At 37.9% G+C, this 17,086-nt stretch overlaps 1 protein-coding gene across 1 annotated transcript in view; it reads right to left on the bottom strand.

Annotated features, from left to right (window-relative positions):
* Positions 1–14,415, bottom strand: part of mrpl11 (mitochondrial ribosomal protein L11) — a 64,147-nt gene extending 49,732 nt beyond the window's left edge. The window contains exon 1 of the mRNA XM_084718947.1: positions 14,291–14,415. The gene's annotated coding sequence lies outside the window, so the exon portion shown is untranslated. The remainder of the gene's footprint in view (positions 1–14,290) is intronic.
* Between the last annotated feature and the right edge of the window lie 2,671 nt (positions 14,416–17,086).

Below are 17,086 nucleotides of genomic sequence, written 5' to 3'. Positions count from 1 at the left end.
TAAAAGTTTCTGCAGGTCTCTGGCTCAACAGCAGGTTTATCAAGTCACTGAGCTTATGTACAATAAGGCTGGGCAATATGGCTTATAAATAATATTTTGATACATTTAGGCTATTCTGCGATAGATTATATAACCATCTCAATGTAGACATTTACTCTATATTATTACACTGCTTTGTTAAAAACTCGATTCTGATTGGTCAGTTATGATATTCTAAGGTCTGTTATTTCTGTGTAGCAGACCGTTGCTATGGATTCAGTTCTGATCATAGACTCTGAAGAAACAATAAAATCATTTTTTTTACTAATATATTGTGTCAAACTATTGCTATAGCCGTATAATAAGCAGAATAATGTTCAGTGAGGAAGTCATTTTTGCAAAATAAACCCCAACAGCATGAATATCATAGTTTTGAACAAATACCTTGATATTGCGACAGTATTGTAGCGTGCAATATTGGCAATATTAACACAGTGAGATTTTTGATAAACATCACTTACGCCATATCACGCCACAATATCTAGTTTCATATCAGCACACTGAAATAATAATAATATACTGCTCAGCCCTAGTTGAATCAGAGTTGAGTGTTCAACACAAAGATTTGACATCTGTGATGTAAAAACATCAGATTTCAACATAGTCAGAGAAAGTAAAAGTGTGCACCCTGCTTATAGTTCAGTCCAAAAATCCCAGCGCACCACAGAGCGTCTCTCCTGCCGTGCTGCTGACAGCTCTGTCAGCCGAACAGTCAATCACGATGGACGGACCAAGAGGAGGTCGTACCACTGTCTGGTTCAAAAGTGGCTTAGCCAACTTCACTGGCAGTCATCACCGGAGCAGCCGCTGCCCTGCCGCACAGTCTGGCATCACGCTGCCCTCATCACCTTTCTCCACTTCCATCACAATTGTTTTTTTTTTTGGTCCATAACATCCTTCCTTGATTTGTGCAAAATGATCCAGATAAAAAACAGAGGGGCAGAAATTTGACTGAAATGCGAGTTAAATGAGGGCCCTATCAACTGATGACTTGAATCAATGAGTTTTCCTTGCAGCCCGAGGCGATACCCTGACTTTTCCTCTGGTGCCACCATGAGGTTGACACTTGAGTTTTTGAGGGAAACAATGAATTGTAATAACTTTGGTTGGTTACTGGTTAACTTGTGATTACTTTGATTCATACTTACTGGCCAAATACCTGCAAAATTAATGACATTCCCATAAATCTCAGCCATGGACAGATTATGAAACAATGGGTCCCTGACGGTCTTTTTGCTTCTCTTTGTGGCTGTTTCGGTATCTTTATGGTTATACTGCGTCTCTCTGTAGTTTTAGTTGTCTTTGTGCTTATTTTGCCATTGTATTTGTTGTTGTATTTTGTGCCTTTTGTGGTTGCTTTGTGTCCTTTGTAATCATTTTGCGTCTCTCCATGGTTATAAAGTTTTTTTTTTTTCTTAGTCGGATTATGTCTATTTGAGGGACATTTTGCAGGTAAAGCCCATTGGGGGGAGCTCCTGGGCCTGTGCCTGGTAAGCCTGTTCAGTAATCCATCCATGGCCTTAGCCATGGTTTGTGTTTAGTGCTAATGTTAGTATACTAGTACAATATATCATGTGACAAAATAAATCTGCTGAATAAAAATATGTATTCGGGATATTTTTGCTTTTATTCATAGTGGACTGTAGCAAAGTTACGCGAAATGCGCGGAGAGAATGGGAATAATACACAACAAAGCTCCCTCTCTGAATTCAGGTTGTGTTCACAATATATTGCATCCATCCTAACAACTAAGCCACCACAACTCTCTGTGATAGAGGATTTTATCCATGTCCCCATCCCTATTTTTGAACTGGTGCAGCACTCATTCTTCTGCTTTTTTTCCCTGTTCACTTACTGTCCTGCTGTCCCTCTGTGTTGCGATAACATGGTATTTACAGCTTCGGCGATAGTTCCACCCCTAATAAGGATGATTTTAGTTGATATAATAAATTTAAGCAAGCAAGCCTCTATCTTAGGTTATGTTTAAAATGTGCGATCCATTACTTGATACACATTTCTTGTCCTGAGGGCCTAATTTTGTGATCATCTGATAAGGACTGAAGTATTTTTATTCTGGTCTCATAACTCAGTCTTAACAGTAAAAACGCAGTCTGTTTCCATCTCTTTAAACAGATAAAACCTGTCAGAGCCCATTTCCAAACAGAAACCATGATTAGTATTCTTTTAAATTACAAAGAAAAGGGACCAAATTCATTCTTATCTTCCAGCGACACTAAAAACCAGCTCTGACAATTGGTTTTATTCAACTCTTAGTGTGGCAGTCCATCTAGTGGTGACATTCACCTTTACATTTGATGTGTAAGACATTTAGCTGAAAGACAAATTCACAACAAGATAAGCAGGACACTTCAACCACATGTGTGTGACTTCTGAGATAGCCCGTGTCACCACTGCACAACCTTGCCGGCCACCGAATTAAAGATAAAGAAGAAGAAGAAGAAGAAAGGCTCTGGAGACGAGCTGGAGTCTCTAGGTACCAGTAGAAAAAGAGCATGAGCATATTAAAATTATAATAGCAATTTCATGTTTCTGCTCATCTTTGCAGAAAAGTTTGAATACATTTAGAGCCACAATAAACGACTGGTGTCCTTGAATACATAAGCTGATGAAATCTGTGTTAACAGCACAATAAACAGCACACGAAGGACCTTCACTAGCAGCAGGGAACTCTGGGAAGCAGCATTTGTTTGGATGGCACCACGTTATGAATTAGGAGCTGCAGATTAACTGTAATCGATGAGCCTAATGCAACGACCGAACAGAACAAATGTACTGGGCTGTGATCATTAGGTGAGCCACACGAGACATTCTCGATAAAGATTAAGAGATAACGTCAGATATAAAGTTATAGTGAGCCAGTCATATGCCAATGCTGTTCTGCTACATTAGTATTCATCCCATCAAACGCCGGCCCTGGAGCTATTGATTGCTGAATGCCAAGTCCTAAAGGCCAGTCAAATAAAACGAAGAACTCAAGAAGAGTCTGAAAGATCCCACAAGACTGAAAAAGGGAACTTGAATGACCTGATTTAACCGAGGTCTGAACCTGCAGGTCTCATCTCTACGAGCTCTGAGCCAATCTGTGCATTCCAGAAGTAAACAGCTCATCATTTCATTCACTTTCAGGAATAAACTAATTTTATATCAAATGATGTAACACCAGATCTCATTAGTTTTAAACTAAAAAATAAGCAGTAAGTGGCAAGCACTGCTTCATATCAAATTTTCAGTGAGCGATTATCTTGGAAAAATATATTCTGATGAAGGCATTACCACTTTAAATTCATTTCTCACATTCATCTGATGCTCCTACTGTGCAGACAGAAATTTAATTTGTGCCAAGTATTCATCAGAGCTGGAGTTTTCAATGTTCAGCACATTTTCATCTCATTTACAACCCCAGACTTCATCATACAATGCCTTGTTTCAATTCACTGAACACTCAACTGACCTCAATTTGCCATTATTGTTGTCTAATATCACATGTGCAAAAGATATCTGAAGTGGTGCTTTTAGCATAGACGTGAAGAAATGTTTTTAAAAGGATCTGTTCGACTTCTGACCAAGGTATGTACTAAACAATATATTTTAAAAGGAGTGGTTCAGACTATTTGATGTGGGGTTGTATGAGGTACTTGTCCATAGTCAGTGTATTACCTACAGTAGGTAGGTATGGTGGTGGATGATACACCCTCCGTTTGAAGAAGCAGAGAAGAGTACCAGCATGAAAGATAAGCAATGAACTGCTGTGGACATGATTAGCAGCAAAACATTTCAGTCGCTTCAAAAAAGCCCATCTAAAGACATCAGTTTAATTGTACATAGAGCAATGATCAATTATTAAATTAATCGCTTACAATTTTGAGAACTGATTAATCGGTTTAAGTAATTTTTAATGAAAAAAGTCACAATTTTCTGATCCCAGCTTCTTAAATGTGAATATTTCCTCATTTATTTATTCCTTTATGACAGAAACTAAATATCTTTGTATTGTGGACAAAACAAGACATATGAGGACGTCATTTTGGGCTTAGGGAAACATTAATCAACATTTTTCACAATTTCCTGACATTTTATTGACCAAACAACTAACTGATTGAGAAAGTTACTGACTTTTCAACAATGAAAATAATCATTAGTTGTAGCCATAATTATACGCTATATTTAGAATATTTTCACCACTTTATCCTGCTGCCAGAGCGCCTTTTCCAACAATAAAGTGCCGTTACAGTATTCAAGTCAAATATCACTCTTTCTCTCACAAAATTTCACCTCACAGAACACAGGAGTTGCGTATGTTACCGTGTAATTTAAGTGAATTTGAACTAACCTTTAAAAATATCAAAGTCACAGAAAACGCTGTCTGACAGCAAGGTAAAGTGGTGATAACACTCTAAAGTATACACTTAAACTGATAGGGCTGTTTATAGATTGCTCTTTTTAAGTGGGCACAATAGGTTTTGCTTCTGACACTGATCACAGCATTGCTTAGCTGTACTCCTCTCAGCTTCTCCAAACTAGGGGAGATCGACCGGCATCTACTGTATTACACTGACTCTCAGTAAGTGCCTCACACAATCCCACTTCAAATAATCTGAACTATCCCTCAGTGTTCAAAAATCAGCTTGTCAGATGCAACAGCACATCTCTGAATCCTCACTTCAGAGACTGAAAGAGCAGCTCTCGTCTTATGCTCATTACCACCACTGACGAGCCCTTGAGCAAGGCCCTTAACCCTCAGCTGTTCAGTGGAGATCAGATCAGACTGAGGTTGTATAGCAGCTTCCAGGTTTGACTGTGTGTAACCGTGTGAGTGCAAACAGCGTGTTTCTAAAAGTCTGGCTCTCAACGATACCGCTCTGGTTAAACAGAGGATATATCGGTCAGGCTAGTGTCTATCGTAGCATAGATTACACGTCCAAAAGAAGGTAGACATGATCATCCCTTTCAACCTTTGGTTTTAGATCACTTAGTTCCAGTTAAAATAAATCTTTATGCTACAAAATTATTATGCTGCCACTATTATTGTTTTCATTAGTGACTAATCTATCAATTATATGGTGGATTTATAAATGAATTGTTTTGTCTATAAAATGTTAGACATGAGTGAAAACATGGATGGAACAGGATATCTTTAAATTGCTTGATTTGTTTGACTATCCAGAACTAAAACATATTTAAAATGGTAATGCTGTCAGACAACAAAAGCACCAAATCCTCTCATTCAAGAAGCTGGAACCATCAGATGCTCCTCTCATGTTTTACATCCCCAAATCATCATACCAAGTCTTCCCTGCCCTGTAATAGTAGATTAAACCCTTAGTTATTGAGAAAAGACTTTGCCGACCACATTTTCATTTCTTTGTTAGTTGTGTGAGAAAGAAACCACCTCAGAATCCATGTGGGAGCTGCGCTTTGCTGTTGGGCCCGGGGGATTATTGCAACACAGACCTTTTCTCTTGTAACACTGTAGTCACCAGTGCTCTGCTGCTAACTGTGCTGTTAGCTCAGTTAGCGGTCCTATTGGACTTGGACACAGCCTTGATGAAGACATAGTGGGCTCAAACAGGGACGGGAGGGGTGAAGCAGTTGTGGAGCGAGTTTGTAGCAAGTTAAGTTTATAAGTATGCATCATCTATCATGTTGATAAGTCCACCAGTTTTGGTTTTGTGAAGGTGGAAGTTATTTATTCCCTTGTTTTCAACAACAAGGTTATACTGTGTTGAAATAAATTGACAAAATGCTCAGTCTCCTGCTGGTTGTTCAGACACATTGAGAATCATTACCACTTTTGCCTTTAGCATTTAACAGGTGGCTCACTTCGTGCTCAAAAATATACATTTAAATATAGCCGCATGCAGCAATGGACAGGGTCCAAGCAGATTGCGAGTATTTGGATGCTTGTGAGAAAGAAGTACAGATAAGCAACACACAGTCATGCAGAAGTTGTCACATTTGGCAAGGTGATCGTGGTCACATGGGGGTTCAAACCCTTGACCTCCCGATCCCCTGCGAAGGCGAACTGTGCCACTAAGGAGACATGGTTTTGACACACCTTCATACAACAATCCACCAATTGATCAACTGAAAACAACAACAAGTTGCAGCCCTTCAGAAAACACTCAATTGACTCCTCTCTGGCCTTCTGGATGCCAAACATAACACGATGTGTTTCCTTCTGGACTTGCTTAGGTTCTTGAAGACATTTCGCCGTTTCATCCAAGAGGCTTCTTCAGTTCTGAATACCATGACCTGGATGACTGAGAATCTTCACAGGCTTACAGGCATCTTATTTCCAGTAAAGACGGATCTAAAAGCTACAGTGTACACTGATGTTTGTAGGCAGCGGTGTGCTTCCAACAGTTTGAAGAAGTCTTCTTTCTTGTTCCAACATGAAAGTAACCTCATGCATAAAGCCATATCCATAAAGAAATGGTTTCCTTGCATGGAGATCTGACTTCGAACCCATCTAAAACTTTTGGTATGAACTCAAGCACCCACTGTGAGCCAGGCCTCATCACCCAACATCAGCGCCCGACCTCACAAATGCTCTTGTGGCTTAATGGGAGCAAAATCCCCACAGCCAGGTTATAAAATGTTGCAGTAAGCCTTCACAGAACAGTGGAGGCTGTTTATAGCAAAGTATTAACATCCATGGTTTTGGAATGAGATGTTCATCAACCGTTACATATGGGTGTAACATTCGGTTTGTCCATATAGTGGTGGACTCACATTTTATTACATCAGTTGACTTGTCTCGGTGTTGCTAAGCAGCCACCGTGCAAAAATAAGACAGTTAATGAGGGCACCCACCGTACCAGGCTCTGTTTTAAAGTAGTTGAGTGAAAAGTTGACTATTGAAGCAGCACATACATGCCCATCACTGCAGTCTGGGTTCAAACTAGGACCTTGTACTTGAATAGTGATGACTCTCAGTCTTAACGCCCTGCATGTATTATCTTTGCTTCCCCGTATTCAAATCCCTGGGAGGCCGTTTTCTTTACTGGCTCCCTTGAATTACATCTCCCTCTCTCCCATCATGTTTGAATGGCAAGACAGAATATGTTACAACTGCCTGTGCTCTGAATAAATCTAAAAAAGTAACAGTGAAGCATCAGCAGAAGAAATGGTACATCAGAAAGGGAAAACCGCACTCAGCTCAGCTCATCTTCTGGTATATTTTGCAGGCAGGCATGTTTTATATGTTGTGGTGAACTTTAAATATATATATGTGTGTGTATATATACATATATATATATATATATATATATTAGTATCTGAGCAAAAGAAGAAAAACACATGAAAACCACTGACAGGTGTGTCAAGTTACATTAGAGGCTCAAAAATAACTTATCTTGCGATTCAGAACTGGATACAGGGTTTAAAAGTTTGGAAACACCTGCCACAAAAGCTTTATTCAGTACAGTCAGATGAGAGGACTACTCTATATATTTCAATGGTCTTTCCTGCTTTTAGGCTGTAGAAAGTCCTCTTTACAAATAGATGTTATTTTATATTAAGGGCTTCCAAAATGTTAAGTACATGGAGAACTAAACGGTGTACAATGGATCAACCAGACTGACAACTGAAAGAGAGGAGCGAGACAAAAGTCCCTCTGAGCAACAGTTAAAAGAATATCAGAAATCACCAGCCATCCGTGAAAGAAACTGGAAGCTTAGCAACTGATGTGCTGTTTTAAATAAGAACAGGTTCTTTTTTCAGTGTCATGGGCACAATAATGCCTGTAACAACCTGAAATAAACGTGTTGTTTTGGCAAAGTTTAAATTAAAACTTCAAAACAGAAATGGATGGTTGGTTCACGGTTAGCTCTAATGGAACAGGATCACAGCATACTCACTGAACGTTTCATGGACTGACAAAACACAGTCTAAACCTTTTCAATCTAACCACTGAGTAGACTGCAGAGTGCCCAAAGAAAAACAGGTTTCTAAAATATTTAAAAGCCAATCGCACCATTGCAGCGTATTTGGGGGAAAAATGGTCACAACAGTATTTTCCGCTGTCATGCAACTGTAGGGATATAGTTCAGATTTGAGTTTTAATCATTTATTTATTTTCCTTTGGGGCCAAAATGATTTAAAGTGTAAATAATATATTTTGACTCTGAATTATATGTATGTATTTATGTGTGTGTGTACATATATATATATATATATATATATATATATATATATATATATATATATATATATATATACATATATATATACATATATATATATATTTAAAAAGCCATTATTGAAGTAAAGAAGAAAAATATCACCCAAAAAACGTTAATGTATGTTTTAAAGGTCCAGTGTGTAGGATTAATGACATCTAGCGGTGAGCTTCCAGATCGCAGCCAACTCGCCTCATTGTCCTCTTTAAAGCATGTAGTATAGTGATACTTGACTCGCTGCCCGCAGGCCAAATCTGGCCCCGTTAGGGTGTTGGTTGGCCATCCAGTCAAAGTCATTCTTCTTCTATACCAGAGAAGATTAAAGATGCTATTCATTCTGGCCCCGGTAGGAGCAATTTAATGGCAAGTTTATGGGTCATTCCGACATTTAAGTGATTGATGAAAGAGGTCCAAGCTATGTTTAATGTTGTATAAACTCAAAAAGTTTATCAAAAGTTACTAAAGCATTTACAACTAAAATCCAGTTGCATTTACTAAATGCAATAAAATATCAGCTTTTTCTGTCAATCCTTGCACCAAGATGATTACACTGATAGACCCAGAAATAATGTTGTTATTAATGTTGGTTTATGAATTGGTCCCTGAATCTCTGTTATTCTGCAAAAGCGTCCACTGGGCAAAACAAGTTGAGTATCCCTCGTGTAGGAGAAACGACAGTGGCTGCAAAAAAAAAAAAAAAAAAGCAAAAGACACCATCAAGAGCCAGTGTGCGGTTTGTCTGTTTGTGGCTACTATAGAAACTCGGGGTTCTACAATTGCCCATGTTACTGTTAAACTATCAAGCCTTGATTTGTAAAGATCAGATCAGAACAAAACAGACTGATTTTATGCACTGTAAATGTTATTTACGTCTTCAAGTTCTTCTTCAAAAAGAAGGCTATATGGTATTAAGTGTGATTCAATGACCAGTAAGCTACCCTGTGTCTATTTGAAGTATTTTTCTTTCTCCTTCAGATACACTCTGGTTGCTGGGAGTAAGTGCAGGTGGAGGGAAAAAAATCCATTTGATTTTGCTCAATTTTGATTTAATATTGAAATTGTGGCTCCCCTGGTGGACACATGGCAGTAAACCATGGTTGCCGACTCCCCCTGTAAATATAAACAGCTCATTCTAAGCTAACAAAACCACAGTGATTCTTATTTCCATGTGACTATAAACTAATGAAAACATACCTAATAATATTACATTCCATCTATCCCATATTCTGCTAAAATATCCCCCTAAATCTTACTCTCTGGCTCTTTAAATCTGCATCCATGATTTTTAGGGCCTGGATGTACAAAAAGGAGAAAGAAAACATTTTAAAATCGCTCACACCATGATCAGACCTCTTTATACTGTGCATCATATACAGCAACATCACTTAAACAAGCGATGCGAAGGGTGGAAGGGGAAGAAAAGCGAAGCAGTCACAGATTTCGATGATTACACACACACACAGGACAGGCATCACAGCCCTCTCCGGGCAACATGTGGATACACGAGGCTTTGACATTATAAAACTCTGTCTTCAGAATTGCAGCTCAGCAACTGCAAGCCAAGTGTGACTGCAGCCAAAATGTGACAGTAAACCCTCTGAACTCCGGAGCCATCTGCCCCCCTGGGTCTGAGCTCCTGCTGCAGCTGGACCTCACATTCAGAGTATTGGGGAAGTATGATTAATCTATAACAGTGTGGGTGTGTGGTTGGTGAACTGGAGAGCCACCAGAATTAAAAGGGGTCAAACCTGAATCACTCCAGCTACAAGAAATCTGGATGAAGCTAAAGTTAGATTTTTATTTTGCAGCAAAAGATGTACAGTTAGGAGATGACTCAGCTTTTTTAAACACTATGATATTCTCTCACATATTTCAGCTTTTCAGGCATATACCATAGAGAGACCAGTGGTTTCCAACCGCAGGGTCGGGACCTGCAGGGACTGAGAAATGATTACCCAGGTGGGAAAATAAACAAAAACGTAGCTGCACAAGCTTATATTTATTTTCCCTCTGACAGTTTTCCAATCTTTGCTTTTTGTGAAGTAATACAAACAAACTGCGAGGGAAACTCACTCTTCCATTGCACTGCTCAGAACTCATAGACAAACACTTGTTGTTTGGGGTCCCCAAAAAAAAAAAAAAAAAAAAAAAAAAAAACACCTTGAGCAACAACTGACATAGACAGATTTTGACAAATTAAAGGAAAAAACGTGAATAAAGGACTGGAGAAACATAACAAAAGAAGATGCTTCTACACAGGTGCACTACATGGTGCAGTTGAGCAAATAACATCCATCATGCTCTTTGACCTGTAAAGAAACGCTGAGTAGGCCCAGTTGATTCTGATTTTGTATTAAGATGGCTAAGAAAGCAGTCACAAAGACTTCTCAGCTGGCTGCTGTTTCAACAGGAACAGGGAGATCAAGTAACATCTGTATTTATATCTATGGGAAACACTTCAGTAAGTAGGCTTGGAAATTATGGTCAACAGTAAGGATGGGCCATGATTTTAGAATAGTCACTAAATTATTAAAAATAAAATAGTGTACGCCACTACTGACTTGTCTTAAAAATACTTTTCCTTTGTTTTTGCCGGTACCTGGCAGTAACAAGTTGCTCTTAAGAGAAAGGCCAAATAGTTCACAGTGAATACCAAATTGTATTTTTGCTTCAAATGCCTGTTCCTAGTCAACAGCGGACAAAATTCCCATTACAATTTCAGAGAGTCCAAAGTGAAGACTTCAAATTGCTTCTTTTGTCAAACCAACAGTACAATACCCCAAAACTCTTCATTTAACATCATGAATGACAACGATAAGAACATTTAAGAACCTGAAACCCGCAAATGTTTGTTGTTTTTGCTAACCGATTAGTTGTTGCAGCTCTGCCACAATGTGTAAGGAGAAACAAAAGAGCAACTCTTCCTCGGGCGACTGAGGATATCAGTGCAGGACGTGATCAGATTTTCAGTAAGAAAAGTCTGTCAACAATTACATACCGAGGGAAATTACAGTACGGTTGCAGTGCATAAACTATTCATTAGAAAGATGAATGCACATTTGAGAGGTCAGTGGAGTAAAAAGCACTGGTCTACATAGATGTGGAAAAAAAACTGAAACGATCAATCAGATGAGTTATCCTTCATCGTATACTTGACAAGTGGTTGAGTGCATGTGTGGCACCAAGAGAACAGTACAGGTCTGGATGCTTGACTCCTACAGTAAGGGCATCTGTTGGATCTGTTTCTTTCAAACTTGCCCTCCCATTTCTTAAGAAAAGTTTTAAAGGAATGGGGCATGCATCCACATCGATCTTCTTTTTTATGACAGAAATTTACACACGTTTCTGTTACAGTGGCAACTTATTCCGCATGTTTTCCCAAGAATTAAAAGTAAAATGAATGTTGTTGCAGTGTAGTTATTATTTTGTTATTTTCATTCTTTAAAAGTCACCAGGAAACGGGAAACGAAGTCTCCAAAAACTCAAAACTTTCTATTTTTGAGGCTTTAAGTTTGGCAAGTATGGTTATGCTGTGTGGGACATTTTGCTGGCATGGTTTAGGTCCACTTGTCCCCCGAGAGGGAAGGGTCACTGCAAATCAATACAAAGTTGTTCCAAGTTGCAACTTTATGCAGTTATGAAACATTACAATCCTAATGAGAGTGGCCTCTTCAGGGCCGCCATCCATAGGGCATAAGGGGTCACTGAATAGTTTGAGTATAAAAATTATGTGAATCTTATGCTAAGGCCTTTGCAGTCACCAGATCTCAACTCAATTGAAAACATATGGGCTGATGTGTTAGATGGTACTCTCCATCACCATCTCCAAAACAAGGGGATATTTTTTGGAAGAATTGTGTTTCATCCCTCCAGTAGAGTTCAGGGTACACTGAAGCTGTTCTGGGGGCTCAGGTTGGTCCAATAATTTACAAAGACACTTTATGTTGGTTTTTCCTTTAACTTGTCACTCGTTTGTATCATCTTAATCGCTTTCTGCAGAACGGGTTTTGGTGTTGGACAAAAGGGAAATTTTTAAAATGTCTTAATGAGCTTTTTATGATTTAAGTACAGGATATCTGAGAAATTGTGTGTTCCATGATTATAATGGTTGATGCAGGGACTATGAATCATCCAACTTTTAAAAGCTTCTTTATAAACTTTCCTCCTCCTACAGTTTGACATCCAGAGTCATGCAAAAACTTTTAAAATTTAAATCCTTGTGGTTCTGACTGAGCATCTATTTATCTTTCTTTGGGTTGTTGCCGGTGGTGTTTACAAAAAATAAACCTGGCTCCAAGTTCAAAACTTGTAGGCATTAGTTAACTGCACAAATCATCACATGCAAAGTGGTTGAACCAGCTGTCACAATCTGTTGAGCATATTTTCTTCACATTTCTGTTACTGTTTATGTAAATGTGTCCTGACATGACCATGCCATTGTGATACAGGAAAGAAAAAGACGATAAAGTTTTACAGCACTGCGTAGAACAAAGGAAAAGAAATACAAAATTACAAAGGTAAACATATGAAACACCCCTTAGGCAGAACTGTACATGCTGTGCCGTGCGGGAAATTACAGTGCAGGCTTACTACACCTCCTGACGTTCCTGTCTGTCGAGCCACAGATTCTCATTCACATCACAACGGATATCTTCTTTTGCAATGCGGCGCGGAAAGAATCTTTTGGAACGTCTTATCCAGCCTCTGCAGGCGTCTGCTGTGATGGATTTTTTTCTTTTGTGCTATGTAAAGCTGTAAAACAGTCTTGTCTTTTTCTGTTCCGTATCACAATGATGACACGATCTGTCAAAAAAAAACTTATAGGACAATCTACAGCTTCTATGATTAGTTGATTATTCAACTCAAAAAAATTAGCTACAATTATTTAGATTATTGATATAACGTTTACATTTGATGGTTCTGGTCTGATCATGACCTACACTGAAATTTTCAGTTACATGGAGAAGAGTTGCTCTTGTTTTCCCTCACATACTGCAACAGAGCTCAAACGATTAGCCGATCAAAAGAAAAGTAACTAACCATTTGATGCTTTTCTTTATCATTTATGATTTATGAGTAAACAAACAAAGGTGTAACTGTGAATCCTGTGCAATCAATTAATTAATGTATAACTTTGTACTATTTAAACTGATATATTCCATACAGAAAAACTGCAGCTTAATATATTTTAAATAATTGTCGTCAATACCTTAGCCATACCTTACATCAGGTAACACTTAGAGACTGTCGTACTGTTGTGTTGCCAACATGGCTGATCATTTTGATTATCTGGTTTGTAAATAATGACACAAGGACTTGTCATTCTGATTACACTGACATGATCTTTTTTTTACTCTTGAGAGATAAATTTAAGATTCTGAGCAAGGTTTTTTGGGGATTTGTTATTGTATAATATTAACTGATGACAAATACGAACACAAACGCGCAGTTCATGTTCTTTACGGCTGTATTTAAATGAAATTTTACCTTGCCTCTTTTATTATGAGTTTCTCCAGTAACCATGTGGTAAAAAAAAAAACACAGCATAATCTATTTCAGGTTGCAAAACAGAAAATGTTGGAAACCTTACAGCCTTCACTGGTCCACCCACACTGATACACCACTTCCAGCACTGTGACCCTGACAATCAAACTAAAAAGATTTTCCAGCCTCAGTGGGAGCTTTGACTTTGCTTCGAATCTGGACACAAACATGAAGTCAAAGCTTTAAAGATGTTAGACTCTGTCCTTTGTGGCGCCGTTTAATTCATCAAACCACGTGATGAAAACTGATTTCAAGACTGATGCACGTGTGATCAGCGGGATTTTATCTTTAAAACACTAATCAAACACAGACAATTAATTTTAAATAAGCGTGACGCACAACAGAAACACTTTATGTTCACAATCACATCGAACAGGAAGCTATACGCTCTTTGCCTGCTGTAAAACTCCGAGTATCCAAATAACCAGCTTAAAACCTTTGTAAGCGGTCGAAGAAGACCGTTTTAAACTCTAACGAAACGATAAAAAACCGCCGTATTGTCCTACCTGTCACTTGTCCTGTACCTTCACGCCGTTAGCAGCATCCTTCAGGGCGCAGACATCTTGGATTACTGAACACAGCAGGCTGCTCGCTGCTGTTAATCACAGCGCTGCCACCTGCTGGACTGGAGGAGCAACTACGGCTGAGTCACCCCATCAAATGTTAATATTATGCATGTCTTTTCCATTTTTATACACATTTTCTTTCATTTCAGCTATATGGTAAGCTTACATTGGGAAATTTTTGAAACTCCACCATTGCCAGTTGGTTTCAGTTGAACGTTTTGTTGCTAGTAGCAACCGTTACTGGCGCAGGTCCGACCAAACACTGTAATAGGTCAAAACTCAGTTGCTAAACCACATTAGCTGATATGCTAGCTGTCTGAATTTGATGTGCTGCTTAGTAACAGTAACCGCTAATATTAGGACTTTATTTTTCACTTTTTAACAGTTCCTTTGTTTAACTGAAAACGTTGCATCCACAATTAAATATGTGACCAGACAAATACTTTTAGAGCTGCAATAATTAGTCGATTAATCAATTTCACCAACTATTCTGATAATTGTTCATAAGTCATTTTTTTCAGAAAAAAAAAAAAGATTTCAGCTCCTCAATTGTGAATATTCTCTCTCATATTTTCTGGTTTCTTAAGTCCTTTAAAACAATCAACTGAATATCTTTGGGTTTTGGACAAAAGAAGACATTTGAGAACATCACCTTGTGCTCATCAAAATTTTTAACTATTCTCTAGCGTTTTCTGAACTAAATAACTAATCGATTAATTGAGAAAATGATAACAGGATTAATTGATAATTAAAATAATTATTAGAATAGTTGCTGTCCTAACTTTAGCATAGTCTATGTATCAACTTGTTCCGAATCTTCAGTAACAGTTAGTTATATAACTCTTAAACTGAGAGACACAGTAAAACTTTTTTTTTTTTTTTTTTTTTTCTTATAGCTGAGTGACTCCATCTTGCCTACATGTCTTGTGTCTTTTAATAGCAACACATTTTGTCCAAATTCAGCCGTGTCGTATCTTGGGAAAGTTTTAAATCTCCTCCACCAGCACTTGGTTTCAGTTCACAGTTCACATTCAGTTGCTAGTAGCAACTGTTACCTGGCACAATTCCATAGCAGCCGAGTGATATTTATATCCAACATTTTGTCAGATTATGACCAAACAAATACTTTCTTTACAGTATGTGTTAATGTAGTTGTGCTGCACATGCTTTAATCATTTCAGCTTGTTCCAAATCATTAAATGTAGGCTCTATGATTCATAAACATTCAAACTCAATACTTTTTTTTTTTTTTTGGCTTAGCCACTCAATCAAATGTTAATATTCAAAATTAGTGCCCAAAGTGTGGGCATTACTCATTTTTTTTAAGGATTCATAACTAAAAAAAAAAAAAAAACAAGCCATGGTATTTAAATTACATGTCATCTGACCAAGTGTAACAGGTGCTACACCGTATTTGGTGACCTGTAACGTTAACACCGGAACACACCTTGTCACAGGTACGATTAGCGTTGTGTCATGATCAGTGTTGTGATTTGGTTTGGATAGGCTGCAGAAGACTACCAGATGTCAGGTTAAGGCTGAGGCATTCTTACATTTGGGAATGGCTGTACTAGATGTCTTGCACATCTTTTTATAGCTTCACATATTTGGTATGTCAAGGAAACTTTGGGATCTTCGCCACCAGCAGTTAGTCTCAGTTGAACATTCGGTTGCTAGTGGCAACGATTACCTGGCACAGTTCCATATATAGTTCAGTTTATTTAGGTGATTTTACAACTGACAACTCAAAAACGCGTGATTAAACCGACATCCATCGATAATGACCGAAACAGTGGTGGGTCTGGCAGTTTCAGAGGATTATTAAAGCACAGACTAAATAACCGCGTTAATATTTTCATCATGGGTTTGGCATTTTGCATTCATGTTAATACAAAGTCATCACCTCCAGCTGGTAATAGGATCAAGTAAACTGGACGAGTTTCCTTGTGTAAATTAAAATGTTTGGAGAGTGATGTTGTTACCTTGCTCCAGGGATCTTAAGTCAATAAAAATGAATTCGTGTTGCCAGATAATCTCCCTCCTGTGACCTGGACCAGAATAATCCTGTAATTAATTCTGTTACACTTCCATAATGAGATAGCGTGAGCATTAGAGGCAGCATTTTCATTACGGGTTATAGAAACATTGCCAACGTTGTTAGCCATAAATCTGAGGAATGTCTGGATTCTTCAGCAAATTTATTTGGCTGTAACTTTTTCCAGCAGAAAAATGTTGTCTGCATATTACCAAGACATTTTAGTTTTGTGTTTTCATGTATGTAATTATTTTAATAGATATCACACTTAACAGAATTTTCCTAGGAGAATAAACTTGTTGAACTTGTTTGAAAAATCTTTTCCTCAAATATTGCTTCAGAGCAAACAAGCTGCTAGCATCAGCACCTAATTTGCATCTTACATGTACTGCTACATTTACAATATTTATCTTTTAAAGTCTAAACTCTAAACTAAAGTACACACAGCCAGAATTTAGCTGATAAAACTTTTTATTAAAATATTTTATTTGGAATAAATTCAAGTTATTTACATTAACACTACTTCAAGTTTCCTTGATATTGGGTTTTGGATTTAGGTGATAAGTCATTGTGACGCAGTCCATTATATAAAACTAAATTTACCAGTATACAAACACTCTCACCATACACAAGTGCTCAAAGTGACACAAAATACGTTAGAAAATCTAAATTGTTTCACATTAAAAAGTGAAAGGTGAAAT

Source organism: Lutjanus erythropterus, chromosome 5, assembly GCF_056507025.1.
Source record: "Lutjanus erythropterus isolate fLutEry1 chromosome 5, fLutEry1.hap2, whole genome shotgun sequence".
Classification (NCBI taxonomy): domain Eukaryota; kingdom Metazoa; phylum Chordata; class Actinopteri; order Lutjaniformes; family Lutjanidae; genus Lutjanus; species Lutjanus erythropterus.
This window is presented reverse-complemented; position numbering and strand designations above follow the sequence as displayed.